We start from the raw sequence: 13,086 nt of genomic DNA on the forward strand, positions 1-13,086 counted from the left end.
TATTTTGTCACTTCATATAGGCAAATTAAAATTCAAAATAATTGGTAAAGTGATTTAGGGATTTCAAAATTTGAAACAAAATCATTATAAACAGAAATTCTCCATTAAAAGGATTATTTGTAAAAATTGAGCTTATCTAAAACCATAAAAGTTATAGTTATTATGCTACATTTGCTTATAAATCTTGAGAATTTTGTTCCCTGCCCCTGCAAAATTATTAAATCACATTACTGAGATATAAAACAACATCCATCAAATATTCTGATTTTACAAAAATCATTTGATACTTATAGCATTGGGTTCCAAATGCCACTTTCATGAGAACGTGTTTTAGTCAGTTTTTTTGCTAACGTGCTAAATGATCTGACCAGCAAAATTATAGAGGAAGAAAAGTTTATTTGAGGGCTCATAGTTTCAGAGGTCTTAGTCCATAGAAGGCCGGCTCAATTCCTCAGGGATCATGGTGAGACTGAAACATCATGACAGAGAGGGTGGTAGAGGGAAGCAGTTTACATCACAGTGATCAGGAAGCAGAGAGAAACTCCACTCACCAAATACAAATACATATACCCCAAAATCACACCCCAATTCCCACCTCCTCCAGCCACATCCTACCTGCCTCCAGTTAACATTCGGTTAATCCCATCAGGGATTAGGTTAAGATTCTCAAAACTCAATCATTTCTCCTCTGAACCTTCTTACACTGTCTCACATGTGAGCTTTTGGGGGACCCTCACGTCTAAACCATAACAGAACACATTTTACATAACATATTTAAACAAGATATGACCTGTTTTCAAGTTTTCTGCCACTACTACAAATACCTGAAATAATCAACTTATAAAGAGGAAAGGTTTGTTTTGGCTCTCAGTTTTAAAGATTCCAGTCCATTATCAGTTAGCCCTATTGCTTTGGACTTGTGGTGAGGCAGCACAACATGGTCAGAGCACGTAGTAAAGCAAAACTACTCATTTCATGGCCAGGAAGCAAAAGACAAAGAGGAAAAGGCTGGGGTTTCACTATCCCCTTCAAAAGCACACCCCCAATGCCTTAAGGATCTCTTATTAGGCCCCATGTTTTAAAGGTCCCACCACCTCCCAACAGCACCACCCTGGGAATGAAGACTCATGGGATCTGGGGGGACATTCAACATCCAAACTAGGGTATGACCTTATAAACAAAATATTTTAGTTCCCTTATTTTGAGTAAACTGAAAATCACAGTATCAATACCAAAGTGACAGAACCAGAACCAAGGTCCCAATTTCTTTAAATGTTGCTTCTGCAGTATTTTAATGGTTTTTACCTAGGTTTTATTTTTATGAGAAAAATTGTTCATATAAATCAGAAAGCAAACACATTTTTATTTCTCTTGAATTTATACCTAGGAGCAAATGGCTGGGTCATATGGCCAAGCTGTTTTAAGTTTTAAGGGTTTTAATGTTTTACTGACACAAGTTCTTCATCTTGTATGTGATTTGCAAATATTCTCTCACATTGTGTAGCTTATCTTTTCATTTTCTTAAAGTGTCTTCTAGAAAGCAGAAGTTCTCAACTTTGGTCAAGTCAAACTTATGAATCTTTTTTGGATCATAATTCTGGTAAAATATCTATGAAATCTTCACATAACTCGAGGTCACAAAAATTTTCCCGTTTCCTCTTAGAAACTTTAAAGTTTTATACATTTAGGTTCATGATCTACTTAACATTTGTATGATTTATGAAATATACAAATAAGAATATCCAATTTTTCTAGCACATAGAAAAGACCCTCCATTGAATAATCTTTGTACCTTTGTCAAAAAAATCAATTGATCATATATGTATTTATGAACTCTTTTATTTATTATTATTTTATGTATATTGTCTAACTTTATGCCCATACCACAACCATTTTGATTACTATAGATTTATAATAAGTGTTAAAATCATGTAGCATAAAAAGCAGTATGCTGAAGCTAGCTTGCACTCATTTTCAAGAGCTGGTGGTGTGTATCTCTTCCCAATTCTATATTCAGAGATATCACATTAGTAACTTGACATTACATGGTATATTTATACCACAAAAATACACTCAGAAAGCTGGTTGTTAAATATTTACAAATACACTACAGAAAGCCACCGTGGTGACACGTGACTGTAATCCCAGCAGCTAGGCGGGAGGATCTGGAATTCAAAGTCAGCCTCAGCAATGGCCAGGTGCTAAGCAACTCAGTGAGACCCTGTCTCTAAATAAAATACAAAATAGGGCTGGGGATGTGGCTCAGTGGTTGAGTACCCCTGAGTTCAATTTCTGGTACTCTCCCCACCACCCCAAAAAAAGAGAAAAAAATACAGAGTATAAATTCTCCAACTTAATCTTTTTTTTTTTCCAAAGTTGTTCTGATTATTCTAGATCTTTGGCATTTCAATATAAATTTTAGAATATTTATTTTTAAAAAGCTATGTTGTTATTGGGACTGCATTAAATCTATATATCTATTTGGGGAGAAATGAAATTTTAATATTGAGTCTCCCCCCATGAACCCTGTATATCTCTCTGTTTAATTGGCATTCTTTAATTTCCATCAGCAATATTATTTTGTTTGTTTATTCTTGTTTTTGATTTTTTTTCCTTTTTTTTTTTAAATTTTCTCCTGAGACAGGGTCTCACTATGCTGCCCAGGTGAGTCTCAAACTTATGATCCTCCTGGCTCAGCCTCCCAAATAGCTATGATTACAGATAAGTGTAACCATGCCCAGTTTTGTCAGCACTATATTACAGTTTTTAGTTATAAAAACAGTAAAATTTTTTGGTTTCCACACATCTTTTGTCAGATTTGTAATATGATTATGTTTGGTACTATTTGATATATAAATAGTATTGTTTTATATAAACTTTAATTTTATTCATTGCTAATATTTTTGGTTATGGTTTTTAAATATTGATCTTATATCCAAAAACTAAACTCACTTATCATTTCTAGAATATTTTTTGTAGCTTCCACAGTATTTTCTAGATAGACATTCATGTTTTCTGCAAAGAGTTTTATTTCTTCCTTTTCAATCTGTATGATTTTTATTATTTTTCTTGCCTTATTATGCTAGCTAGAATCTCTACTATTACACGAATTCAAGTGGCTATAGTAGTGTTTCTGAACTTAAATCTTTCAGCTATTAACTATGACGTCTGCTACAGGTTTTTCATAAATGTCATTTATCATGAGAAAGTTCTGTTCCACTCCTAGTTTACAATTTTTTTCAGTACTGGGGATTGAAGCCAGGGGTGATGTACCACTGAGTTACATCCCTAATCCTTTTTATTTTTTATTTTGAGATCAGGTTTTATTAAGTTCTCCAGGCTAACCTCAAACTTGCAATCCAGTCTACCAAGTAACGGGAATTAAAGGTGTGTGTCACCTTAGTCGGTTACAAATAATTCTGATCAAAAATGGATGTTGGATTTTGTCCAATTTTTTTTCATCTATTAAGATGATCATTTGGTTCCTGGTTTTATAATTTGTTAAATATAATAAATTTGTTAATTTTAAAATGTTAAACAAACCTTACATTCCAAGAATAAAATCCCACATGGTTATGATGTAGTAACTTTTTTGTTATATGTCGTTAGGTTCAATTTGCTAAAATTTTGCTTAGAATTTTACAACTATCTCATGAGGAATATAAATCTGTCGTTTTTTCTCCTTGTAATATTTTCATTTGGTTTTGGTGCCAAGATAATGTAGACTTTGTAAAATGAATTGGGAAGTATTTCCCCTCTTGGATTTTATGTAAAAGTTTGCATAAAATTGATGTCATTTATTCCTAGGATGTTTGTAAGAATTCACTGGTAAAACCATTCTCAGTGAATCTCCTGGCTTAGAATTCTTTATGGTTAGATTTCTAATTATAAATAAAAACTTTTAAATTAGCAAAGGGCTATTTCTTTTTTAATAAGCTTTGATAGTTTGTTTCTTTGAACTTATTGCATTTCATCTAAAAATCTGTATTGGCATAAAATTGTTCATGATAGTCCTATATTATACTTTTATCACCTGTTCCATCTATAGTGATATCACTTTTCTCATGTCTAATAATTTGATAATTTATGTTTTCCCCTTTTTATTAAATTTTTTTATGAAAACTGTTAGATCTCATAAGTGAATTCAGTAAAGTAGCGGGATATAAGGTCAATGCACATAAATCTAAGGCATTTCTATACATAAGCGATGAATCTTCAGAAAGAGAAATTAGGAAAACTACCCCATTCACAATAGCTTCGAAAAAAATAAAATACTTGGGAATCAATCTCACAAAAGAGGTGAGAGAACCTCTACAATGAGAACTACAGAACACTAAAGAAAGAAATTAAAGAACACCTCAGAAGATGGAAAGATCTCCCATGTTCTTGGATAGGAAGAATTAATATTGTCAAAATGGCCATACTACCAAAAGTGCTATACAGATTCAATGCAATTCCAATTAAAATCCCAATGATGTACCTTACAGAAATAGAGCAAGAACTTATGAAATTCATCTGGAAGAATAAAAAACCCAGAATAGCTAAAGCAATCCTTGGCAGAAAGAGTGAAGCAGGGGGTATCGCAATACCAGATCTTCAACTCTACTACAAAGCAATAGTAACAAAAACGGCATGGTATTGGTACCAAAATAGAAAGGTGGATCAATGGTACAGAATAGAGGACACGGACACAAACCCAAATAAATACAATTTTCTCATACTAGACAAAGGGGCCAAAAATATGCAATGGAGAAAAGATAGCCTCTTCAACAAATGGTGCTGAGAGAATTGGAAATCGATATGCAACAGAATGAAACTAAACCCATATCTCTCACCATGCACGAAAGGAAACTCAAAATGGATTAAGGATCTCGGAATCAGACCAGAGACCTTGCATCTTATAGAAGAAAAAGTAGGTCCAGAGCTTCAACATGTCGGCTTAGGACCAGACTTCCTCAACAGGACTCCCATAGCACAAGAAATAAAAGCAAGAATTAATAACTGGGATAGATTCAAACTAAAAAGCTTTCTCTCAGCAAAGGAAACTATCAGCAATGTGAAGAAAGAGCCTACAGAGTGGGAGAAAATCTTTGCCAATCATACTTCAGATAGAGCACTAATTTCCAGAATCTATAAAGAACTCAAAAAACTCTACACCAAGAATGCAAGTAATCCAATCGACAAATGGGCTAAGGAAATGAATGGACACTTCACAGAAGAAGATCTACAAGCAATCAACAAATATATGGAAAAATGTTCAACATCTCTAGTAATAAGAGAAATGCAAATCAAAACCACCCTAAGATTCCATCTCACCCCAATTAGAATGGCGATTATCAAGAATACAAGCAACAACAGGTGTTGGCGAGGATGTGGGGAGAAAGGTACACTCATACATTGCTGGTGGGGCTGCAAATTAGTGCAGCCACTCTGGAAAGCAGTATGGAGACTCCTTAGAAAACTTGGAATGGAACCACCATTTGACCCAGCTATCCCACTCCTTGGCCTATACCCAAAGGATTTAAAATCAGCATATTACAGAGATACAGCCACATCAATGTTCATAGCTGCTCAGTTCACAATAGCCAGATTGTGGAACCAACCTAGATGTCCCTCAATTGATGAATGGATAAAGAAACTGTGGTATATATATATACAATGGAATATTACTCTGCCATAAAGAATGATAAAATTATGGCATTTGCAGGCAAATGGATGAAACTGGAGAATATCATGCTAAGTGAGATAAGCCAATCTCAAAAAACCAACGGAAGAATGATATCGCTAATAAGTGGATGAGGACACATAATGGGGGGTGGGAAGAGTTAGTGTTAGGGTTAGAATTAGGTTTAGGGAGGGGGGCAAGAATGGAGGAAGGAAGGACTGTATAGAGGGAAAAGAGGGGTGGGAGGGGTGGGGGGGAAGGGAAAAAAATAACAGAACGAATCAAACATTACCCTATGTAAATTTATGATTACACAAATGGTATGCCTTTACGCCATGTACAAATAGAGAAACGACATGTATCCCATTTGTGTACAATAATAAAAAAAATAAAGAAAAAAAATAAAGAAATGAAAAATTGGGGAAAAAAATTTTTTTTATTAGTGTGGCTAGATGTTTATCAGTTTTATTAATTTGGTTAAAGAAATTTTTGGTTGCAGTGATTTTTCTTTATTGTTTTTCTGGTTGCAAGTTCACTGATTTCTATTTTGATTTTTATTTTCTGTTTTCCCCCTAGTTTCTTAATGTGGGCGCTAAGGTCATTGATTTGAAATATTTTTTTTTCCAACATAGACATTTAGTGTTATAAACTCTCTATGTACTGCTTTAGCAACACCTCACATAATTTAATGTTGCATTTTTATTATCTTTTAGTCAAAATACTCTTCTGTTTGATTTCATTATTGATGCATGAGTTATTTAGTTTACAAATATTTGGGGATTTCTCACATATCGTTCTATTTTTGGTTTTTAAAATAACTCTTTTGTGGTCAGAAAATACATTTTGTATGACTTAAATCTGTTTAAACTTGAGACGTGTTTTATGATTTGACCCAGAATTTGAGTCTAACTTGGTAAATGTTCCACGTATACCGAAAAAGAATGTATATTGTTTTAAAGTGGAATTATCTATAAATATCAATTATATCCAGTAGGTTGATGGTATTAACCCTTCAATGATCTTACTATTTTCTTCCTACTGATAATTAAGTATCAATTGTTAAGAGGAGGGTGTTGGAATCTCTAGCTATAATGAAGAGATATAATTATGGATTTGTCCTAGTCTCCTTCCTATCAGCTTTCACTTCACATATTTTTAAATTTATATCATTAGAGGCATAGATTTGTTGTGTTATCCCATCATGACTTGACTCCTTTATCATTTTGAAAATGACTTTTTACCTTTAAATACTTAGATCTACTGATACACTCTGTAGTGATATACTCAGATCTAAACTCATATTTTGATATTAGTATAGCCACTCTCAGTACCTTCTGGTTAGTGTTAGTATAGACATCTTTTTAATCCTTTTATTTTCACCTACCTGGTTTTATATATCTAAAATGTATTTAATGAGGGCATCACACAGTTGGGTCTTGCATTTTCATCCAAAATACAATCTCTGTAAATCACTGAACTCTACCTGGGTCAAACCAGCTGGGAAATACTCCAGGCAGTAAGCTGATATAATTATAGGACTTGTTTGTTTACCCTTTCTTAGGGATAACTGTCTTCACTGACCAATATACAATGACTTGTAAAACGTTGTTTTATACATTTTGTCCTTCTTATTATTTCAGGTGATAGAATAAATCTGATTCTTATAACTCCATCTTGGCTGAAAGCAGAAGTCTTAGAGCTTTACTCTTTACACTATAGCACCTCAACCTTCTTCAAACGACTACTCTTGAGTCATGCTACATCATATATAGATGCTGGAAGTTTTCATCTCTTTTGGTTAGCAAGTTAGCCAGTGATTGGTTGAAAGAGTATGGAAGCTCCAGTTCCTCGCCTCCAAGTACAATAAACTTTTTCATTGTAATTTAAACCCTGGAGAATCCTGGGACTGGGCTGATAGTAAAATCATATCCTTGCTATTCCTATTCTCCTTTCTGGTCCTGCCTCCTCAAATACCCTACTGGTTTTATAGGGGAGCTCATTTCTTCTATATCACTCGTACCTGCATGTCTCAGCATCAACTTTTGTAGAACCCAAACCAAAATTGTCTCACATTTAAAATATTGTTCTTTTATAAAACATCTCCTTCACTAGTCTGTTTTGCTTTTGCTCCCACATTTTGAAACAAATATTCACTTGCCCCAGAGAACACCTTTTGAGCTAAATATTCAGAATATAACCAATCAAATTCTCTCCACTTAATAAGTGAAGCAACTGAGGATTAGGATATTGAATAAGTAACTAACCCATGTTTATATAACCTGAGTAATTGAGAAAAATTGCAGAATAAAGTTTCTTGATTTGAACTTATTCAGGTAAAACGTACTCTTAATTTTATAGTGATCAGGTTTTACTAGCTATTGGGTAGTATATTGCAAACCTTTACTCATGAAAATTGGCAGATATAAATGTTTGTGCATACTTCTTCTGTAGGCGCAAGTTTATACTTGTACCAGTTTTCCTTGCCTTCCTCATTTTATGATCTGTGAACATTAACCCCATTTTCTATTAACCTTGAATCAATTAGAAAAGATTTCCAAATCTCTTGGGATAGCTCGGCTTAACTACTTTGTAGAAAATAGCTAACCTGATATTGTCTGGCTTGACTTATAATGTAGATACGTAATTCTGGTTCAGAGTAGACTATATTTTTCTTATCATTATGGCAAGTTCAACATTGCTTTATAAAACTGTCAAGTGAAAATCATAAAAGAACTTTCCTTAGGAACAGCTAGGTTAAAAATAAAAAGTGAACTCTTGCATTTTCAAAAATCTTTTAAAATGAAATCCAATATTATCTATTACAATTATTCTAAGTAATTATAAAAGCAACGGAATTGATGCTATAACATATATTTAATATTTTTTCAGTAATTTAAAAATTTATTGACTATGCCAAACTATATTCTTTCCTCTGGAGATGACTATTTTGAAAAGTAAGCCTTAATGGTTGGAGATATAGCTCAGTCAGTAGAGTGCTTGCATTGCATGCCCTGGGTTCAATCCCTAGCACCACAAAAAAAAAAAAAAAAAAAAAAAAAGTTCCATAGGTTGAAAAGTAATCCTTAAAGGTACACACATAGGTATACAGTGAGAAAGGAATGGATATTAGATAGTCACTTGTTGATAGAAATTCCATTTCTAGATGAGAGGCAGGGAAGTAAATACAACAAAAGACCACTCACATGTCTCAGACAAACTCTACCAAGATTCATTTGGGTAATAAGTTATTTATTTGGAATTCAAATACCCTCATAGATTATTAAATCTATTGATCAATCACATGGTTGCTTTATGAAAGTAACATGTAAATGAAATCAACCTTTATGAAAAGAGTTTGCTTGAGGAAAGAACAAAGATCAAACATAGACCTTAGTCTCCATATTAGTCTTCTTTTACTATAATGAGATACTTGAGGTTGAGTAGTTTAGATCACAGTTCAAGGGCTGATACCTGACTGGTCTCTGATAAAGGCATCAATGCAGATGACATCACAATGGTGAAAGCATGTACAGGAAGGTATCATCACCGGGCAAGACAGGAAGGCAGAGAGAGACTGTGGCCCCACAAAAACTAATTTATTCCCTCTAATGGCAGGTCTCCAGTGACCTATTGACTTTCCATCAGCTCCTGTCTCTCAATATTGCCACACTGAGGACCAAACTTGCAACATATGACCCTTGAGAGAGCCCACATTCAAACCATAGCAGTCTCTAATTACAAATGCTGATAGAATCCATCCCTTTCCCATAGGTAGGTCTGCCACTTCAAGATAAAGACTAACACCCTAGGTTCAGAAGTCGGAGTGCGCAGGTTTCTTAAAAGAGTTCTACCACTAAACAGTTACTTTGCCTTCAGCAAATCACTTGATTCCTATGGATTTCTCATCTGTAAAGTAGAAAATAGAATAATAACTAGGTCTCTACTTGGGGGCATTGTAAAAATTAGATGAGATATGTGAAAAATGTTTAGGACCAAGTCTGGCATTAATCAATAAATAATAGCTTTTTGTTCTTATTAACATTATTAGTTGTTAGCGGCAAAGTGCTTATGACCTATAAATGCTCAAAGATTTCAGAACAATGTCTGAGATCTAAAAATACAATTGGATAGAATATAAAATACAGGGGCATCTCTATGTTTAATAAAATGTTAAATGTAACATGTTTCATTACTTTCTATACCACAGTCACTTTATCTGAGAACACCACACAGCTCTGAGGCCTACTCAGCCAGATTTGTATCATGAATACTTGACACAAGAACATCCAATTAGTTAGATGCCCAATAACCAATCATATTTCTGTCTCCAATCTTCTCTCTTCCAAGTATATAATAAATCTGATTCTTCAGTAATGTACTGGTAATCAGTAACTTTATGGAGATTTTGGAATTGGAACTTGTGGCCCTGTTGAACTTCAAGCAAAGTAAAGAAGCAAGATTAGCCCAGATTCCATGTTTTCATCTTTCTTAATGTAGTCTTTATTTTAAAGCACATCTTCTGGTAATTTCTTAAGAAAAGATGAGGAGATAACAGTTCAAGGGGCCTTATGAGTCCAAAACTATATTTACTCTACTTTCATTCTTGATTGCAAGGTTGAATAAATACAGAATTCTTGTTTTGTAAATAACATTCTCACAGAAGTTTGGAGGTTAATCCACTGATTTCTAGTTGCATGTGTTGCTGATAATCAGTATCATTTGTTTAAATGAATCCTGATACTTTCTATGTGACTAGTGTACTAGTGTTGTGTATGTTTGTATGTGTTTTTGTGTGTTTTCTCCTTTTTCGCTGGAAATATTTGGATTTTTTTTTTTTTAAACCATGGCATTCTGCATTCCATTATGGTATGTCTGGTTGATAGCCTCTCTCTTTTTTTTTTTTTTTTTTTTTTTTTGTGGACACTTGTCTTGCCTTTCCTATCAGACACTTGGGTTCTTCATTTGTGGTGAAAAAATTCAGAACTATTTGATAATTTTCCATTTTTGTGTTCTTTCCTAAAACATCTTTTGTCAGTTGTTGGACTTCTGTGATTCATTCTCTGATTTTAAAAAATGTGTTATGTTCTATGTCTCCCCCGTTTTTATTTCTTATTTCTTAGGACAGGCTCTCTTGATACTGCCCAGGCTGACCTCTTAACTCCTGGGTTCAAGCGCTCTTCTGCCCTAGTCTTCTGAGAAGCTGCAACTACAGAAATGCACCACCGCACTGACTTGTTTCCTCTCTTTTACCTTTTTATTTCACTTCATGGAATTTCCTCGACTGTATCTTCCAATTCCTTCTGCTGACTTTATTTTTGCCATTATCTTTTGATTTTTTCAATATCTCTGTTTTAGACTCCAAAGTTCCACTTTTACATTGCCTTTCTGTTCTCATTCTGTGTAATCAGCAACTACTCTTATTTCTTTGAAAATAGTAATATAATGGGCTTTAAAATATTATTCTGCTCTCTGCATTGACTGTTTCCTCTAAATTCTTTTTATCTGTTTCTTTTCACTTTTCTCTTTCGTATTAGATTTTCTTTAATTAGTTAAAAAATTCTGATTTGTTCCAGGTATGATAGCACATTCCTGTAAATTCCAGCAACTTGGGAGGCTGAGGCAGGAGGATTACAAGTTTGAGGCTAGCCTCAGCAACTTAGTGAAGCCCTAAACAACTTAGTGAGACCCTGTCTCAAAATAAAAAATTAAAAGGGTTGGGGATACAGCTCAGTGATAAAGCACCTGTGTTCAATCCCTAGTAACCACCCCCCAAATCAAAGATACTGATTTGTAACTCTGTACCTAGCTGGGATTTACTGATATATGTTAGAGTGATAGTGACTGGTAGATTTAAATGAGAATAGGATTGCTCAACCTTGGAACCACTGACATTTCAGAATGAATAAGTATTTGTTGGAGTGGGAAGTGAGCTGTCCTATGTATTTTGTAAGACATTTAGCGGGTTCCTGGCCCTCACTCACCAGATGCCAGTAGTATATTCCTACCTACCTCCTAGTTGTTATAATAATAATAAAAAATCTCTCCAGAGATTCTCTGAAGACATAAAATCAGCCCTAGCTTATAGTTGCTGCATTAGGGCAATCAGGGTCTGGAGAGTTTCCACAGAGAAATTTTCTAGTTTCCTGCTTTGTGAGTGAATAAAAACCTGATTACTAGCATTCAGAAGTCAAGCAGAAGAATAAACCTGAGTATCTCACCAACCGACAGACTTTGACTTAGTCTCCATTGTAGGCAAAATAATGACTTCTCAAAGATGTCCACATGTTCTTATACTGGGAATTTGTAAATATGTTATTTTATGTGGTAGAGAATTTAGGTAGGAGATGGAATTAATTCTTTTGGTTTCTGCAGTACTGGGGATTAAACCTAGGCAAGCACTTTACCACTGGGCAACATCCCCAGTCCATTGCAGATGAAATTAAAGTAACTAATAAATTGTTCTTAAAATAGAGAGATTATCTTGGATTGTGGAGTTGCACTTAAATGTGGAAGAGGTAGGCAGTAGAGTCATGGTCAGAATGGTGAATGTTAAAAACACCAGTCCCTGTTGGCATTGAAGACAAAAGGGAACAATGGGTCAAGAAATCTAAGTATCTACTAGAAGGTGGAAATGGCAAAAAGGCATATTTTCTTCCCTGAAACCTCCACAAAGGAATGAGGCTTTGCTGATACCCTTAGTTTAGCCCACTGATGTCCATTTTGAACTTCCGATTTCCAGAATTGTAAGATGCTATATTTGTGTTTCCTTATGCCACACAAAGTTTTGAGTAACTTGTTACAGAAGCACTAGGAAAATAAAGCAATTTTTAAAATTTCAGTATGGTACTTAGTACCCACCATCAGCTCTGCCTGGTATTTCCAAATCTAATACCAATCTGGGACAACAACTCCTTCTACCATGAAACAAATCCTACCTATCTCCAGTCAAGACTGAAGAAAGTGCACACTCCAGGTTTCTGGTTTGGGGAAGGGAAACTGTAAAGCAAACTGCTCCTAAACAGACTTTTTTCAACCAACCCTCCCATTTCAAGTCCACCCCACACCCTAAGACTATTAGAGGTCACTTATTCAGTTTTGAAGTTTTCCAGCAGTAGAGATAGACTTGCTTTTACGAAGGCAAGTAGTCAGACATCCTCTTTCTCTGTTCAACACTCATTCTCATTCCTTCTTATAAAACCTCATGGACAACTCTTATCTCCTACCACTCTTGTTCTTTTGGTCCTCAAGATTTATGCTGTTTTTGTTCTTTTCTGCCATTTTAGTAGGATTTCAAGAAATAATGAAAATGAACACCTATACTGAACCATGTTTGACCATGTTTATTTTTAGCTGACATTTTATAGAGCCCTTACTGTGTACTAGATTTTCAGACAGATGCTTACATAAATTGTGTTATCTGA

This window comes from Sciurus carolinensis, chromosome 15, assembly GCF_902686445.1.
Source record: "Sciurus carolinensis chromosome 15, mSciCar1.2, whole genome shotgun sequence".
In the NCBI taxonomy this organism is placed as follows: domain Eukaryota; kingdom Metazoa; phylum Chordata; class Mammalia; order Rodentia; family Sciuridae; genus Sciurus; species Sciurus carolinensis.